This window comes from Vicugna pacos, unplaced genomic scaffold (genome assembly GCF_048564905.1).
Source record: "Vicugna pacos unplaced genomic scaffold, VicPac4 scaffold_136, whole genome shotgun sequence".
NCBI classification, from domain to species: Eukaryota; Metazoa; Chordata; class Mammalia; order Artiodactyla; family Camelidae; genus Vicugna; species Vicugna pacos.
The window spans coordinates 81,738-99,178 of record NW_027328816.1 but is presented as its reverse complement, the minus strand read 5'-3'; the positions used below and the strand labels follow the sequence as shown (position 1 = coordinate 99,178).

Sequence of the window (17,441 nt, the reverse complement as noted above, 5' to 3'; positions counted from 1 at the left end):
TGTTCGTGGTCTCAAAGGAGCGGGCAAACACCCAGTTGGTCACCATGTACTGCTGCTATTGATAGAGCCCAGTCAAGACCTAAAGGACATTATCAGAGAGGACTTCCTGAAAGAAATGGGCTGTAGATTCAGTTGTGAGGACAGAGTAAGAGTCAGCCAGGAGAAGGAGTCAAGAATGTGGCTCAGGTCGCAGGTGCAGCCCGGGCAGAGGCCTGGAGGCTTTTGGCGTGGGGACCCGGGGAGAGTGCCCTGTGCGGTCCAGGGTGGAGGGAGCCCCTGCTGGGGAGGACACTGGAGAGAGTCCGGGGTGTAGGGCTTTGGAAGAAGTTGAGTTTTACTAGAACTGACACAGTAGGCAGTGAAGGGTGTCAACAGAAGTGACCCTCAGGAAAGGTACTTCTGGTTTTGCTTCTGATATACTACAGACAAAAGGGTCGGGACGGGCGAGAGCAGGTATGTCTGTCCCTTTGAGATCCAACCCGTCATTCATTTATTCATAACACGTGCACTTCAGTGAGTCTAGGGGAGAGAGAGTGTAGCCACATAAATAAGCAAAATGTATTTGCTTCTTGAGAGCTTAGCATTGTCAGAAGTTGACTTAGCCTAGAATGTTCTAGGAAGAGAGGAACAAATTGTGGAGGTTGGAGGGAGGGAAGGCTTCCTTGGGAAACAGTCAAAATGAACCTGGAGGCAAGTGGGAAGTAGGAGCAGGTCAGGGGGCTCCTGAGGTCACTGGGGACCTATGTACTGAGATGAGGCTGGGCGAGCAGGGTCTGGGGTGGGGCTAGAACTCTACCAGGGAGCCTCTGAACTGTTTGAAGTGGGGTTGATGTAATCAAATTTGTGCTTTGGGAAGGCTGTCGTGGCTTTGTGTGTGTGTGTAGCGGGGAAGAGGTGGAGGGTGCCACCAACTGGGGGATCATTTGAAGACCATTCACAGGCTGGGATATGGGCTTCGGGGCTACTTGGGGACGGCAGGGGCAGTGTGGATGCCGGCTTTCCTTATGGGGGACTTGTTAGCGGGGCTGCCCTAGAGGCACCTTGTTGCTGGAAGAAAACTGATGGAGGCTGCCAGGTGGACATTCCTCTTCTCTCCTTCCCTGCCTAGTGTGATGATCTTAGCTCAGCCAACATTTGGAACAAAAGAGCTAATCTCCAGGGTTGCCCAGGCCTTTGTAGAGCTCCTTCGAGTGAGATCTGATAGGATTTAGGTTTGTGTTCAGATCTGGATGTTCACTTAGTTAGAAACGTCCTGTCATTTCGATTTCCATAGGGGTTTTTATTCCTGATAAAGATTGCTTTCTTGGTGAGAGGAAAATTATTACAGCTGTTGTCTTTTTCAAAAAAAATCATATGTTTTAAGAGCTTTAATATTCAAAAGAATAGGAATATATAAAATATTTAAGGAAGTCTTTGGTGTAGTTTCTTTGCTTTCTGAGCTAATGTGGAGTTAGAGCCTTTGCATTACTTAATAGCACATCCTTGTCAGTATTTAAAGAGCTGTTAGTGAGCACCCCAGGCCCCACCTCTCAAAGAATCGTTAAAGTTTGCTCTGAAATAGTGAGGTCATAAAGGTCTTGTTTTCAGAAATCAAAAGGTTTTAAATACGCACCATAGCTCCATTTATAAAATAATAATAAGTTCAAAATTAAGAAAATGGAGGATAATTGATTTTTTTTAAAGCCTAAACATAAACTTTCTTGTGCTAATGTTGCAACTGGAAATTTTGAAAAGAAAAATCCTACTGCAATATCACCTACGTGGTATATATATATAAGTTTCACGTTTGAAAAGTAACTGCGCAGTGGTTTTCAAAGTCAGGAGCATTCCAGCTCAGATACTGGCAGTGATGGTTGCCGGTTTTCAATGGAAGAGCCTAAATTTGCCTTCTTAGCTTTTTTTTTTTTGTACTGAGAAGGTTGAGTAGTGCTTTGCCAGGATGATTTTCGGGCAATTTGAGGGCAGATGTCGTGTTCCAGCAGTGAGATATTTCCATGCATTTTATTTTCTGGACATCACCAGGGCACATGTGGGGTTTGTGCCTGCAGGCTGGAATGCTGCAGGACTCCCTAATCCATCACCATTATGTCCTGGTGCTGCTCCGGTCAGTGAATGATTTTCTGTGACTTGGAGGTAATGTGGTCTGATGGTGATGATCAGACGTGCAGTTAAATGCTATTAATTGAAATAAGAGTAACCTAGAAACATTGCTCTAACAATACAGGATGAGGGAGGAGGATTGGCTGAGCTGCTTGCAGTGGGGTGTCTTCTCAGGTGACTCCCTCACCGTGATTCCTGCCAATATCCGCCCCAGCCCTGCACGGTAGTCCTGCCGAAGCAAGCAAGCACTTTGCTCAGAAACGCACTGAATTTCCTTGTGCCTCTGTTTGTTGGCTTTTTTTTGAAAGCACATTTTGCCCTTTGCTTAAATGCCATCCATGCTAGTCATCCCTTACACTCATTCTTCTGGAACTCGTCCATACATAGCTGCTGAATGGATGAACAGAATGTAGTATCTCCATGTAGTGGAACATTATTCACACGTAAGAGTGAATAAAAAAGAAAAAAAAAAGAGGAAAATGAAAAATGCCACCTGTTTTGGGAAGTCCACCCTGACTGTTCAACCCACACTTTTCCCTTTGAAACCCAATCACTTATGCTCCATTCTACACTTTTTGATAGTACTTACCACCTTCTAATAATCTTTAACGTTTCCAAAAAAAATAAATAAATAAAGAGATGCTGATGCCACTTCAAAATATACAAGCCTTGCTAACAGCATGTTAATTGAAAGGAAGCAGACACAAACGGCCACATATTGTTGATTTCAGTGATCTGAAAAGCCCAGAAATGGCACATGCAGAGGCAGAGAGCAGGTGATGGTTGGAAGGGGCTGGGTGGAGGGGGATTACGGGGTGAATGCTAGTGATAGGGGGATTCTTTTGGGCTGATGAAGTGTTCTGGAAATAGAAGGTGTTGAGGGCTGCACAACCGTGATTGTGCAGAAGACTGCTGAGCGCTGTGTCTGGGAGTGCCTGTTGTTGGGGCATCTTTATTTTGTTCACATCCTGCAATGTGAAGGGCCATCTTCTGCTGTGGTCATTCTACTCCTGTGAGTGGTGAGGGTCAGAGACTTTGTAGAGTCCTGTTTCTTTTCTCCCTCTGGCTGAGTGTAGGCAAATAAATTTAAGCCTGAGAAATTGCTCCATCTGCAGAAATGTCTTTCAGTTTTGCCTGGTGTAAAAATCTTGAGAGCTTTTAACCGTTCAGGCTAGTCTGTGGGGGTAAATAGCCTATGAAGCCTGGGTGAGCCCGGGAAGAGCCGCGCTTCCCTCCCAGACACGGGTGGGGATTTCACCCCCTTTCAGGCAGTGAAGGGCCCAGACCCGTGGGCAGACTTGACAATCGTGAATATTTACGTGTATCCGCTGCTTCATCTTGGATATTAATTTCAAGCTGAGTCAGTTTGTGGCGGCAGCCTCATCCTACAACAGGAATTTATAGTATCTGCTCTTTGAGGTGAAGACCTGACAGACTTGATTATTTAACAGTCTGCTTTGAATTGATATCTCAGATTCCTTTGTCAAAAGCAAAACAGCAGAAATACAGACGTCCTTTAATTCCAATGTGGCCTGGAACGGGTTTAGTGTCTGTGCCTCAGTGGCCTTATCTGCGGGTGGGGAAGATGATAACAGTGCTTCCCTCAGAGGAGCTGGTGAGGGGAGTGTGAGAAGCACAAATGGAGGACTTACACGAGATGCTCATAAATGACCGAATTTAGTGCTCTCCGCCTGGTGAGGCCTTAGGGGCAGAGATGTCAGAACAGAGCAGTCCTAGCCGGAGCTCGATACGTGATCGTAGCTGTTATGATCAGTATCACCACTGTGGGTTATCAGGTAGTTTTAAGACTTGGTAATATGATTTCATGAATAATGTTAAAAGACTAGACATCTCAGATCCAGTTTACATAGTCCTCAAGATTTCTTCTGAGAATTGGATGGTTTCTTCCCCATCTTAAATCTGAGATGAGTCTCTAAAAATTTCCGTATTCCTCCATCCTTTTGCTTTAATTCTCTATTTCTTAAAAAACAAAGTTTTTAGATGGAGTTACTGGGGACTGAACTGAGGGCCTCATGCATGCTAAGTACATACTCTCCCAAATGAGGTATAATCTCTTCCCTGATTTTTTTTAAAATTTACATCTTAATTTTCAGAGGTTAGAGGCCTCTAATTATTTTTCTGGAGACTTGTCCATGAACCTGTAAATCTACAATTAATGGACAAAATTTGGTTTATTAAAAAAAATCTATAGAATATTCTGCAGTCCATCCAAAAGGAAATGCTCATGGACTTAGAATGTTTCTCCTTTAAGGTGATTTCTCCTGTTTGGTCGAGCTTAATTTGTTAACAGCCATCCTCATCATCATAATGACCAAACTCGCTGTGAGTGGACGCCTAACTGAGGCTAAAATGCTTTGCTCATGTTTTACTTCATAGCAAGTGTTTGATTGTAGGTATCAGTGTCTGCTTTTTTGTAGCTGAGGGATTGAGAGATGGGTCAGCTTGCCCCAAATCACACGCAGCTGGTGGTGGCTAGCTCGATGCTGGAATCCAGGCTGCACAGGATGAATTCTCAATTGCTCCTCTAATCAGCTTCCCGTTGAGTGTTTTCCCGAACTCCTGTGAGCCCATAAATGACCGATTTTAGCTATCTCAGCCTGATGAGGTCTTCAAAGGAGAGACACCAGTGAGAATGAGAGGCAGAGTGGCATAAATTAAAATTGTACATTTTCACAAATGTTTTATTCTCAGGTAATGACTTTAAAGGTAATATTTTTTTAATTTAGTGCTTTGTGAGAACTAAAAACAAAACATTTAAAATAATTATTGTGCAAGAGAGAAGTGGTCTTTGAAAGTCCAACTGTTGCTAATGATGTTACTTGTTTTTTCTAGTGGTGCTTATTTACTGAAAAATTTCCAAACACTGAATTTGTTTTATGTAGTCTTAGTATGAAAGAAAAGTTTGTCAGTGAGTATTGTAAGTAAAATCCTTACTCTTTTCTTTCCTGATGATGAATATCTTAGTTGTTTACATGGCTTAAGTATATTTCGTCATTTGTGAAATTTGAGTAATATGGTTTACCTTGTCTGACTGTGAGAGCTGGACGCCTTGTATACAAAGCACCGTAGAGGTGCTTAATAAAAATGTGCTGTCACAGTGACTGATAGTTTAGAAGTATCAACTCTGAATACTAAAAAGGGTAGCTTATTTCTGATGCATATTCAATATGTATATATATGATATACATTATTATGGCTTAAAGTAACTAGGATTGTTTTTTTTTAAGTGCAGTATGAAGCTTTAATGAAATCTGTGTCATTCTAGTGAGACAGGGACTACTTAAATTGCCTTAAGCAGACGACCTTGAAGATTATTTACACAGAATGTGTATTGTTACAGCTCAGAATTCATGTTGCCGTGTAACCATCCATCAGACATTTAATTTCTCGGGATTCTGACCAGAACCATTAAGTTTAGAAAAATCCACATTGATTATTATCAGGGAATAAGCTCCTCTCTTTTGTGACTAAAGAAAATTTTGATTTTTTTCTGCACTCTTTTCAGGTTTTAAAATTTCAAAATTTTGATTTGACATGTCACTTTTTTAATAGAGAGAATAAAGCTCATGCTGTTTTAATATGTAAATAAATGTTTTTGTATTTCAATACCCTTCTATGATTTCCTGGCTCTTTGAGAAGTATTTTGCAAGATACTTAGATTACCTACTGTTGGAAAAATACAGACGTGACTTTTATGAATATAGGCGTAGTACAGTTCTGTTGGTTTTTACTACAGTGCAAGACATGAGACCTAGGAGAGCTTTGCTGCTGATTGCCAGGAGGACAGATCTCAGGTCTCAGTCTCCCCTGGTGTAAAATGAAGTGGCTGGACTGGATTCTTTCCTCTTCTAAGATGAGCTTCCATGAGCCTATGTCTTTTGTTTATATTTAGGAGTATTAGCAATATCAGATTAAATACTGACTACCCCTCCATCCCCCCGAAGCAAAGTGCAGTATATGCTACATAAGCTTCTAGTTATCTGATTCTCGTTTCTCATCTTACAGTCAATTTTTGTGTTGCATGTTTCCCGGCAACCTGGAAGATCTTTTTAGCCATAGGTGGCGCTGTTGCAACTTTTTACAGTCTTAATTTTTCTGTTTGTAAAATAAGGCTTAAACAATGTGATTTTATTTTGATTCCTTTGCTTAATGCTTCAGAATAGCACAACGTCCATTATGTCTTTCTACCTGGAAAATTTTTTCTGCTTATATCATAGTTTTATTCTTTTATCTCGCTGTGAACATTTCAGACTTGCTGTGCAAACAATGGCAAAATCGGGCTTTTCTTCTAGTGTTAGAAACCAGTGAGCCGGGATATTTTAAAACAGCTAGAAGCTGCCTCTGGAGCACCATAAAGCTGAAAAGTGTGTTGAGTTCCCTGAGTATTGACCCCGCCGCTGTGTGTTAATTGGTGGGAGTTGATTTGGTACATATATGATGGGGTGTAGTTTCTTGACTTGGGTTTGCCTGCACGTGCTGACACTGAACCACGTGATCCTGAGTCAGCTCGTTCTGAGTTTTCCCCTCGTCTGTGAGAAGGGGACACTCATATCTGCTTTGTAGAATTGTGAGAATTAGTAATTATGTAACATGTTTACCACAGTGGGTATGTCAAGAGAGCTCATAAACTTTAGCTGCTGTTTTGTGTGCAGCCATCATTTTATAGTCTTTGGTAATTACAAAGAAACAAGAAAATAAGAAAAGCTGATTTTATGATGAAAGATATTTGAGGAGGTTCCATAATTCCTACACCCATAATTTAGCATCAGCAGAGTCAGAACTGTTACACAGTCGCCCTGGACCAACGTTAAGCCACAGAAATTTTTGTTACTTCATATATGTTGGGGCCTAAGGGGAACCAATACTTATACACATGTTGTCTCCAGCAGCCAACTGAGAGATGACACAAGAGTAGGCAGGTGATAAATGTCTTCTTTGTTACTGATGAAGCCACGTTCTCCATGAACTTCAGGGCTGTGGATAAATGAGTGTCATGATACTGTGTCCCAGAAGTAGAGACTCACCCTGTCCCAGGTATCTCTGGGCCACAGCAAGCCTTCCCTTGAGAGAATGTGCCCCATCATGCACAGGGCTGTTCTGCAATGCAGCTGAGCATCCAGGGTGCTTCCCTAGGGTAGTCAACACTGGAGGGAAAGGAAGGGTTTCACATGCCCTGCTTGTCTCCCTGGAATCACAACTCAATCTGTTAATGTGAGGAGGGCTAGCTGTGGGCCAGGCGTCAGGGCTGTGAAGGGAGTAGCACTCTGCATGGCCCAGAGGAGTGGGGAGGAGGTATCCCTTCCATCAGTTTAAACAGGTGGTGGGATGGAACAGAAGGGTGCATCCCATGAGTTTATAAAAGGAGAAATAAGAATATCCTTTGGGTATTAGTCTAGCCAGGAAACACAGAAGATGGTTAGGAAGGAGACTTGTAAACCACTGTAATATTAATTTGACATTTGTTGAGCACCCAAAATGTGCTACATTCTTTTCTGAGCGTTTTACAGAAATGAATCCTTCAATCTTCTCAACAAGCGAGTAAGGAAGGTTTGATTGTTATCCCAGTTTTACAGTGTGGAAATTGAGGCACACAGAGGGTAAGTTGACCAAGGTCACAGAACTAGTAAGTGGCAGAGCAAGTATTTTAACCCTGGCTGTATGGTATTGTGGCTCCCAGAATGGGCTTTGGGTGTTTAGATGTATCTGCATCCCTCGATTTCTGTACGTCTGTGCATCAATTAGCCCAGAAAGGACAGGGAAAGGAGAGTTACACAGGTGCTCACAGTCGTGTCTCGGCAACTGTCCACGAAGAGTGCACCGTGATTAGAATTAATTGTTTTCCAGGCAGCAGATCTGTTGGTATAACAGAAATTTAGTCCATTGAATTCATCTAGAAATCCTTCCTGCTCTGCTTCTGTCCACACTTGCCATGTGACTGCCTGCCCGTGTTTGGGCCGTGGAGGAGAACATATACTCATGGTTGAACTCTGATATTGCAGTCTGGTTCATAGTTTCACATCTTCTGTTACATTAATAAGTTAAATTTCTGGTTGTCTTGCATCAGTGTCTCATGAGTTTGGTTAATGTGAAACCAGTCCATGGGAGCCCAGGGGTTATGATGGTATAAATTTGTAGCACGTTGTGGCACTTCTAGCCATGCAGACATGACTGGGGGATGTACGCCTTTCTCACTGATTTCTCCCAACAGCAGGGTCCTCTCACGGATGTGAGGCTGGGAGCTCTCTGAGTAGCTCAGTCAGAGGCCAAGTCCACCAATCCGAAAATGATGAAGTACCTGGAAGTGGGTTTAATAAAAGTAAAGGGCTTCCAGGTAGTCCGATGGGCTGTTCAAGAAATTTGGTGAAAAGCTGTCCACTGTCTGTGGTTTAGCTGCTTCTTTGCTGTTGAAAAGTCTGGAGTAGATGAAGGGATTTTAAAAAGCAGAAAGGAGTGATTTCAGGTGGTACGTCCACACCGGTGAGAAGTGATGGATGACCGCCTGTGTGAGGCACAGACAGAGTCTTACAAACTTCATAAACCAGCTTCAAATGCTCTGCCATCTGAGTGCGCTTCATATGGGGTCCAGTTCATCACTGGTCACGCTGTGAGGGCAAGTAACTGACGATGGCAGAAAGGACACGGAGGCATCAAAAAGGTCTCACTCATGTTCCCTGTTTAAAGAATGTGGCACAGTGTATTATATTTGAGCTGGTTTTTCACTGAACAGTTTTTAGTGTTTTCTGGGACTCCCCAGTGCCCCAAGGTTCCATGCAGCTGGGTGTCCCCTCATTGCAGCTCCGTCAGCGCTTGCCCTGGGCTGATGTGGTGTCACGGGAAGCAGGACGGTCAGCGTCCCCGGCTCCTCTGAGCTCCGTCTCCTCATCTGCAGAGCCTGGTTTCTCATCCGTGTCTACTTAGTAGGGTTGCTGAGAATCACACGTGATGGTTATCAGGTGTGATTTCTGGTTGTCTCTGCGATTGGCAAATAGCCAATAATTGACAGAAACTCTTGTTTTTTTTTATTGTAATTGTGTCTCCTAGATTGCAGTGGTTTTTAGTCTGCATTTTTTTATAACTTTACTCATTTTTAAATATGCCCTTATTTTATTTATTTTTTTTTTGAGGTACTGGGGACTGAAGCCAGGACATTGTGCATGCTATGCAGGTGCTCTACAACTGAGTAATACCCACCCTCCTTTTCTGCACTTAAAAATAAATATTGCAATACACAAAATAGCTCTTAAACTCCATGATGGGACCTGGTCTCTGTATAGGCAAATGAACACGTATACTATTTCGATAAGAACAAATGCTGTTGAGACATACGTTTCTGAATCTGTTAATGTGCTTAAAAACGATCATAGCTAGTGATAAACACGAGACTTAGATCCAGGACTTTTTAGGGTATGTTTTGCCATCATGGCAAATTTCATTCTACCGAGAAGGCTAATTGGGTCTCTTTGATATTTGGATGGTTTAGCAGGTGATCAAGGCTTTCCAAAGCTGACAGTTTTGTATTTTAAACTAACTACAAAGTTATCTTCTAGAAGATGGAAATCCTAAGTTTGTGAATTTCCCAGTAATCCAGGGGGTATGTGTCTGTGTCTGTGTCTGTGTCTGTGTGAACGTTTGTGTGTGTGATTTCAGGAATGTAGAAATAAGTTCCATATAGACTTCTGATATCTTTCTCTTCCAGTTCAAGGTTTAAGCATATACTTACACAAATAAATTGATTTTCTTTTGTCATTTGGCATATTGGCGGGAATAAGAGGTTCTCATACTTGTTTCAGAAGGGTTGGGAAGCATGAGCTTAGAAAACGGGAGGAGAAAGAGGCAGGGAGACACTTCACACTTTGTGCAGTATATGAGAAACAGTAGCTTTTCTTTTCTCTTTTCTTCTAAAGCAAACTGGCTCTGAATTGTAACACACTATTACTCAGAATTGCTTTTCTAATCAGATACAAGTGCCTCAGATTTTTCAAGGCAACATGAATGATGAAATGTGTTTTAGCATTTATCTTTAAAAGTAGTTTTATTTCTCAAGTAAAAGACTATAGCCTGTTTCTTCCAGCGTCTCAAGAAATTCTCATTGATCTATGTACATGTTCTATGTGCTTATTTTCTTTTTTTTTTAAGTGCTTGTTTCATTGTGGTGTGAATGAATGTTTAAAATTTCTGGATTTTGATCTTTAGAAAATGCTGATTTATCATAACTGTTAAAAACCTGATTGTTCTTTGGTCCTTGTTTGGTGGGGCACCCTATTGATTACTCTTGTCTGTTAAAGAGAGAAATTCTTCCTCTAGCCTGCAGATCATTAAGTGTATGGTTTGCAGTATGCCTTTAAATTTCATTGAATGCATTGAACATGATTGTCCAGTGAATTTTGAGTTGACTCATAGTAATGACTTTGCTTTGATTCTGTGGCTTTTGCTCCTCTCCACAAGAGCTTGAATTCTCTGTTGCATTTTGTATAGGTGTTCTTCACAGTGGAAGAAATTTTGCATTTTTTACAGAGGTGGTTTTTCCTAACACCTCTGAATGCCTTCTGTAATTGATACAACAAAAATCTGTTATTTCAATGCTTAATTATTTCATACACTAGTTTTTGGCTTAATCAGAAACAATGACAGAGTGATAATAAAAAATAGGAAAACTTTCCTTCCTTTGAAGAATAGAAATCAGGTGGTCAGGCTCACCCATGCTTTGGGCCTGACACACTTAATCTCATGTCATTGTGTATCATGATTCGGAGATGGAGTTGCTTCAGGTTTATTGATTTTTGTTTTAACATTTGTGTTGAATTCTTTCTCCAGGCTTATGTATCCTGTTGGGTTTGTTGAAACTGTAGAAGGGAAACAAAAGCTTTTTTTGGTTTCCGGAGTCCTGAGTTGCTGATGATAAAGAGTTGAGGTTGGGCTGAGGAACAGAGTGACACTCCCTCTGCTCCCAGCTGAAATTGATGAACAATGAAATCAATTAAGTGTATCGGTATTTGACCAATAGAAGTTAGCGAGCCCAAACTGGCTAGTTATGCCCAAAGAAAGTACTGAATTCACCTGCAGAATTAGGTGCTTTACCAAGAAGAAGCAGCTTAGAGCAATCAGAAAAATCAGTCCTATGATGAGATATAAAGTAAATATAATATCTTTTATTTCTGAAACTTTTCTACGTTAAGTTGTGTAGAGCTAAAATTAAGTTTCAAGCACCAGGAGTTAACAGTGTGGGTGGTTCTGTATGATCATTATTCAGGAATGTGCCTAGACTCTGCTAGAGTGGCTGAAGCTGGCAGGAAAAGACCTAGAGCCAGGATTTGTCACCTTAGGGTGTCCTCCATAATGGTTCCATGTGGGAGCCCATGATTGGGTTAACAAATTGTAACAGACCCCAGCCGCCTGTCAAATTTAAGAAGAAAACGTATGCTTAGTAACTGCTTTGCAAGCAAGTGCCTGTGCATCGTCACTCCTGTCTCCTTGCCTTAAAAAGCAGAGATAATGCTTTGCTTGCGTAGATGATGTTTTAGATAGCACTCTGCTCATCGCAAAGCAATGACCCAGGCCCACAGCTATAAAGGCTGGGCTTGTGTGCAGTTAGATACTCTATTATCCCCCAAGCAAGGACCTAGCTGGTCTGGTGGTCTGCTTTGTAATTCACATGTCTAAAGAATGTATCTTATTCCCCTCACCCCATGACTTACCTAAAGATACACTAAGCCTTTGTACTCATGGTGGATTCTACAATCTCTGTCTCATCCTTCTTTCCCCAAGTTCCTGCTTACTATCACACAACTGTTAATGACGTTTTCCTTTGATTATACACAATAAATATGGGATCATTTGAGAGGCTCGTGGAGTTGGGTCCCTACGCCCTCTCTCTTTCGTGACTTTTTCCACAGAGTCTTGAGTATTCATTCCCTGTACGTAAGACTTCTGCCAGCCAGAACCCACAGTTCCAGGTGAGAAGGATGCAGGCTTTATCTCTCCTACCCGAGGGAGAGAGAGTAGAAAATTGAGATCTGCTCTTCCGTGGTCCCTTCCTGCCCCAGGTCTGCTCCAGTTCACCTGCAGCCTTCTGGCCTCTGCTCACACTGCCTCTGTCCCAGGACTGACAGCAGCCTTTTCTTCCCTGGTAAACATTTCCTGTGCCTTTTAGAAGTTGGTCTCTTCTCTGCAATACAACCCTGGCAGATGTGATGGTGGTAAACGTGCTGGTGGGCAGTCACTTGGGGACTGCCAGGAGCCATGCTGATTCTCCTGAGTCCCTCATTCGGGGTTACAGAACTGTCGAGCAGCAGAGGAAGCCCTTTAACGTGAGGCCAGCTCAGCATTGCATCACTTTCATTTTATTTTTGAATTTTCAGTGGAGAAATTATTTGTAGCAAACTGTTCCAGATTTTTGGCTGCCTGCTTTCCTCACCACCATTTCCTTGTTGGCTCTGGTGCTTGTTGTAAGAACCAGGTTTCTTCTCTGGTTATTTCTAGCAGCTGGGCTTGCCGAATCCTTGATCTGCATTTGAAGCAGAATGCTTCTTCGTGATGTCAAGCTGATTTTCCTATTTCTGAATATTTCGTGTACACTCAGCAACTCTTTCAAGTGAAATGCTCTTGTCCAATTCTGTTAACCCATATTTGCCGACCTCCTGCTTTCATGCTGAGGGCAGTTTCTTCTTCCTGTAATAAAAGTTAGCAATTTGCATTTACTATTTGAAGGTTCTGGCCCTAGGTGCTTTTGTCCTTAACAGTTTTAATACAATTCACCCATTACAATGTGCAGCGGTTTTTACTCAAAGCCCAGAATTGTGCATCGCAGTCAATCTTAGAATATTTTCATCCCCCAACAGGAAGCCCTGTATGCACAAGCAGTCATTCCCATCTTCCTCATCCTCCCCCAGCCCCAGGCAGCCACTGTTCTCTCTCTATGGATTTGCCTGTGCTGGACATTTCATGTAAAACAAGTTATTTCATGTAAATGGAACTGTCTATTGTGACTGACTTCTTTCACACTGAGTAACTTTTTCAATGTTTTTCCAGGTTGTGGCCTGGGTCAGTACTCTATGCTTTGCTATTGCTGAATTATATTCTACTGTATATCTGGGCCCTACTGTTTACCCATTCATCAGGTGATAGTCGTTTGTGTTGTTTCTGCTTTTTGTTTGTGAAGAGTAATGGCGCCGTGAATACTCCTGTAGGAATTTTTATGTGGACATTTGTTTTCAGTTCTCTTACTTGTGTGACCAGAGAGCAGAAATGCTGGGTCATTCATAAACCAAATGTTCAACTCTCTGAGGACCTGCCAGGCTGTTTTCTAAAGTGGCCACGCTGTGTTACATCCTCACCAGCAAGGGCTGCGTGCTCCGCTTCCTCTGTGTCTTCATTAGTGCTTGTTACACCTTTTTTTTTATTATAACCTATTGTAGTAAGTGTGAAGCGGTTTCTCCTAGTGGTTTTGACTTGATTTCTTTTACAGCTAATGATATTGAACATCATTTGATTGTGCTTATTGGCCATTTGTATATTTTCTTTGAAAAATACATTTTCAGATACTTTATACACATTTTAATTGAGTTCTCTTTTTCTTGTTGAGTTGTAGGAGTTTTTTCTTTTATTTGAAGATACAAATACTTAATCAGATAAATAATTTGAAAAAATTTTCTCCTCTCTGTTGTTTTTTCACCTTCTGGGTGGTGTCCTTTGAAGCAAATTTTTAACAATTGATGAACTCCAATTTATCACTGTTTTCTTTGTTCCTTGAGCTTTTGGGGTAATATTTAAAATCTGAGGTATTTTATTTAAACTTTTATATAAAAAATAACTTAATTCTTAAGACCGTTCTAGGAGATGGGTGCTGTGGTTGTCCCCATTCTATGGATAGGAGACTGAGGTGCAGAAAATTTCACTGAAATATCAGTGTCACAGCTACCCAGTGCTGTGGGATTTCAGACCCTCATGTTTGTCCCCAGCATTTGTGATCTTCACCACCATGCTCCACTACTGCCTGGAATCATTAATGAAAAAGTTTTCCTTTTTTGATTTCTTGATTGTTTGTTTTCTCATTGGGGAACTCACCTCTTCATTTTCCTTGCAGAGATCTGTGTAGGTTTATTTTAGATCTCATGTACTTATTTATTACACAGGCTCCAGTGATGATTGTGCCTAGTTGTTCTAATCAATTCATACTCAAGTCTTTCCTGCTCATGACACTAAAAAGAGAGTCATGATTTACATAATGCTCAAAGAAGAATGTACTTGAGTGATTTTATTTTTCTAACCAATCAAACAAATCAAATAAAAACCCAGTGTTGGAACAGATTATAAGCCCTGCAGAATAGGGTCACTGTCTTCCTTGTGTTTCATTTGATTTGTCACAGTGTCTGGATAGTGCCTTGCTGTCCAGCAGTTTTGTGAGTATACGGTGCTCGTGAATCATTGTAAGGAAAGAATTTTGACAACAGACTGTGTTGTTCATTTCACAAGGGAAAAGATCATATAGAAATACTGCTCAGATTTATTTTAAAATTAAGCTTGGTGTTTTGAGAAGGGTTCAAGAAACCATACAAAAATCTTTTTCAATAATTTTAAATCTATCTTAGACACATTATGCATACATAGCAGAGTAACTTATCAACTAGTTTTGACAAGAGGAGTGTATTATTGATTATCTATTTTAGTTGAAATATTCTACCTGGGATAAAGTAATCAGTGCCCATAAATGAACAAATATGTTTGTATTTCTATGCAACATGGGAGCAGACTTCATATGTTTCTATATAATATATATGACTGTGTGTTTTAATCTGTCTGTCAGTGTTTTTATAGTTTTTCAGCAATGTTGTAACTTTAGAATTCTTCTATGGAAATCACCCCCAATTCTAGTGCAGTTTGTACTGTGTATCCTGTCTTATGCATGGGATTCCACTGTCCCCTCTGTGAGGAATTTCCTCTCCTATTGAGTTAGTAGCAGAGTTAAAGGAACTGTGATTTCTAGGCCTTTGCTCTCCATGTGTTTGCAGTTGGCTGTCAATCAAGATTTTCTCTTTCTTGAGTTTTCATTGTTCAATTAGAATTTTGGAAATAACAATTAATATGTTGCAACACTCTCCCTAGAAACTTGATGTGTTTGTGCTTTTCAGTTTCCAATTTACAAAAAATGTAAATTCACTCCTGTTTTTAAATAGTCCTTTTTCACTAGAGATTTGTTTACTTCTTTATAGTCAAAATATTTTCTTCCCAATGAATGAATCGGTTTGCATGTTTTAAAAGACACTTTAGTTTTTAAATTTCTTATTCTAACAGGTATATTCGTTGTACAGAATTTAGAAAATAAGGATAAACACAATTATAACTTAAAAATGGCCTCTAATCTCACCTGGAGATACAGTTGTAAGGTTTGAAATTGAGAATTACAAGTCCTCTCAAACTCTTCTTCTATTTCAAGTACGGTTTGGTTACTGAGATCCTCGAATTCTCATATGAATTGTAGCAGCAGATAGTCAGTTTCTGCAGAGGAACCCACTGGGATTGTGATCGAGTCCACGTTGAATATATGGATCGCTCTGGGGAGCACTGCCATCCCAAGAATGCTGTCATTTGATTCAGGAATGTGCGTGGTGTGTCTGTCCAGGTATTTAGGTATTCTTTAATATTTTTCAGCATTGCATAGAGTTTACATTGGATTATTTTACTATATATTTTGCCTTTATACTGAGGACAAGTGTGCAAGTTACCGGGATCAGAAGTGTATTGGAGCTCCGCAACTTGCTGCCACCATGGACGCTGTGCTCTTGCTTCGCCCACTGTACAATGTTGCACAAAATAGGACCTAAGTAACTCTCCCTTGAAAGAATGACTATATGATTGCTGGATGATGCTTGAGATTCCTTGTGATGATGTCTTTTTCCCAGAATTTCGCCTCTTCTTAACTATGCCCTTTCCCTTCCTTTCCTCCAGCCTGTGTTTCAGCCTGCCTGTGGCATTGATTTTCCTTGTCTGTGGACTCTTCCTTTCACTAGTTCGTGATAATGTTACATGTGAGATGTGGAAACTTGCTAGATGTCAAGAAAGAGCAAATCCATTGCATGCTAGATTTTTTAGAGTGTGTTATTGTATTATCGATTGAAATGAAATCAGGCTGACCCATTGAGCCATCCCCTGAGCTCTTTTTGCCTTCCTACAGGTGATACTGCTCTCGTTGCTGCATGTGCCCTTCCCCCAGACTTGGTTTTGGAGTTGAGTAAGTCACCATCACTGGAGCCCTCTCTTTAAATGATGACGAGAACATTTGCTCTATCTCCTTGTTTGGGGACTTCGATGAGATGAGGCAACAGATAAAGAATGGAGCCCCACCTCATTCTGATCCCCGCTCTTTCCGTTCCTTTCTCCATGGGAAGAGTACAATTCAAAAATATAAAGATTGTGAGCTAATGAGATAGACAAGACAACCGATCATTTATTAAATACCCTTTCATGCCAGAAACAAATGTATTATACACACAAAAAGCACATAAAATACGGTAGTACTGTGGTTACAAACGTGGGTCCGAGTTCGAGTCCTGGTCTGGAGTGACAAGTCCTGTGAGATGGAGAATTGATAGGTCGGCTTAGCCTCTCTTGGACTTGTTTTCTGTCCTGCAGAGATGGGGCTCGCTAGGCGTCCCTCCCCCGTAGAGGTGCTGAGGGGTGTAAAAGACACGTGTAGGCAGACCGAGCACAGCTGCTCTTTCCTCGTAAGTGCAGGATAGCATCGCTTTTGCGGTGATGGCTTTATGACCGCACCGTGTAGACTCTCAGTGCTCCAAAGGGATGCCTTGCAGATTGGAGATGGGATTCTCACTTCTGTAAATACCCAAGGATTGTGTTATTGGGCCTTGCTGATTTGACTCTATTCTTTAGAAAGTACATAATGTAGATATATTTTTCAAACATGCATGAATTTTTTCTTTTATTATTTATAGTTCTACCCTCTCATCTCTTGGTGTGACTTTTCATGGAATCCAGGAAACAGTCCTAAGCAACCTGCCTCTTCACACTTCTCCGTGGTGATTTCCTTCCCTGACTAGAAGAGGGTTTTGCATAGGTAATTTTGATTGCTCCCCTTCTCTTGGAGACTCTCTGTTTTTCTGCCCATCTCTCACCTGTCCATCTGTCCATTTCTCTACCCACTCATTCTTCTGACTTGTTTCAATAAGCATTTCAGGCAGCTTACAGAAGAACAGATACCAAATAAACAGGTGAGAAAATGGGGCCAAGTTCATACAGTGAGGCTAGGAGTTGAGCCTGTGTGAGAGTTGCAAGCGTGAGACACACGCCTCTGCCTTGTGACTTAT

General features: G+C 41.3%; 1 protein-coding gene across 1 annotated transcript in view; it reads left to right on the top strand.

Moving 5' to 3' along the window:
- Positions 1–17,189, top strand: part of LOC140695093 (uncharacterized) — a 66,267-nt gene extending 49,078 nt beyond the window's left edge. The window contains exons 12-14 of the mRNA XM_072958012.1: positions 15,554–15,739; positions 16,292–16,348; positions 17,070–17,189. The gene's annotated coding sequence lies outside the window, so the exon portion shown is untranslated. The remainder of the gene's footprint in view (positions 1–15,553; positions 15,740–16,291; positions 16,349–17,069) is intronic.
- The last annotated feature ends 252 nt before the right edge of the window (positions 17,190–17,441 follow it).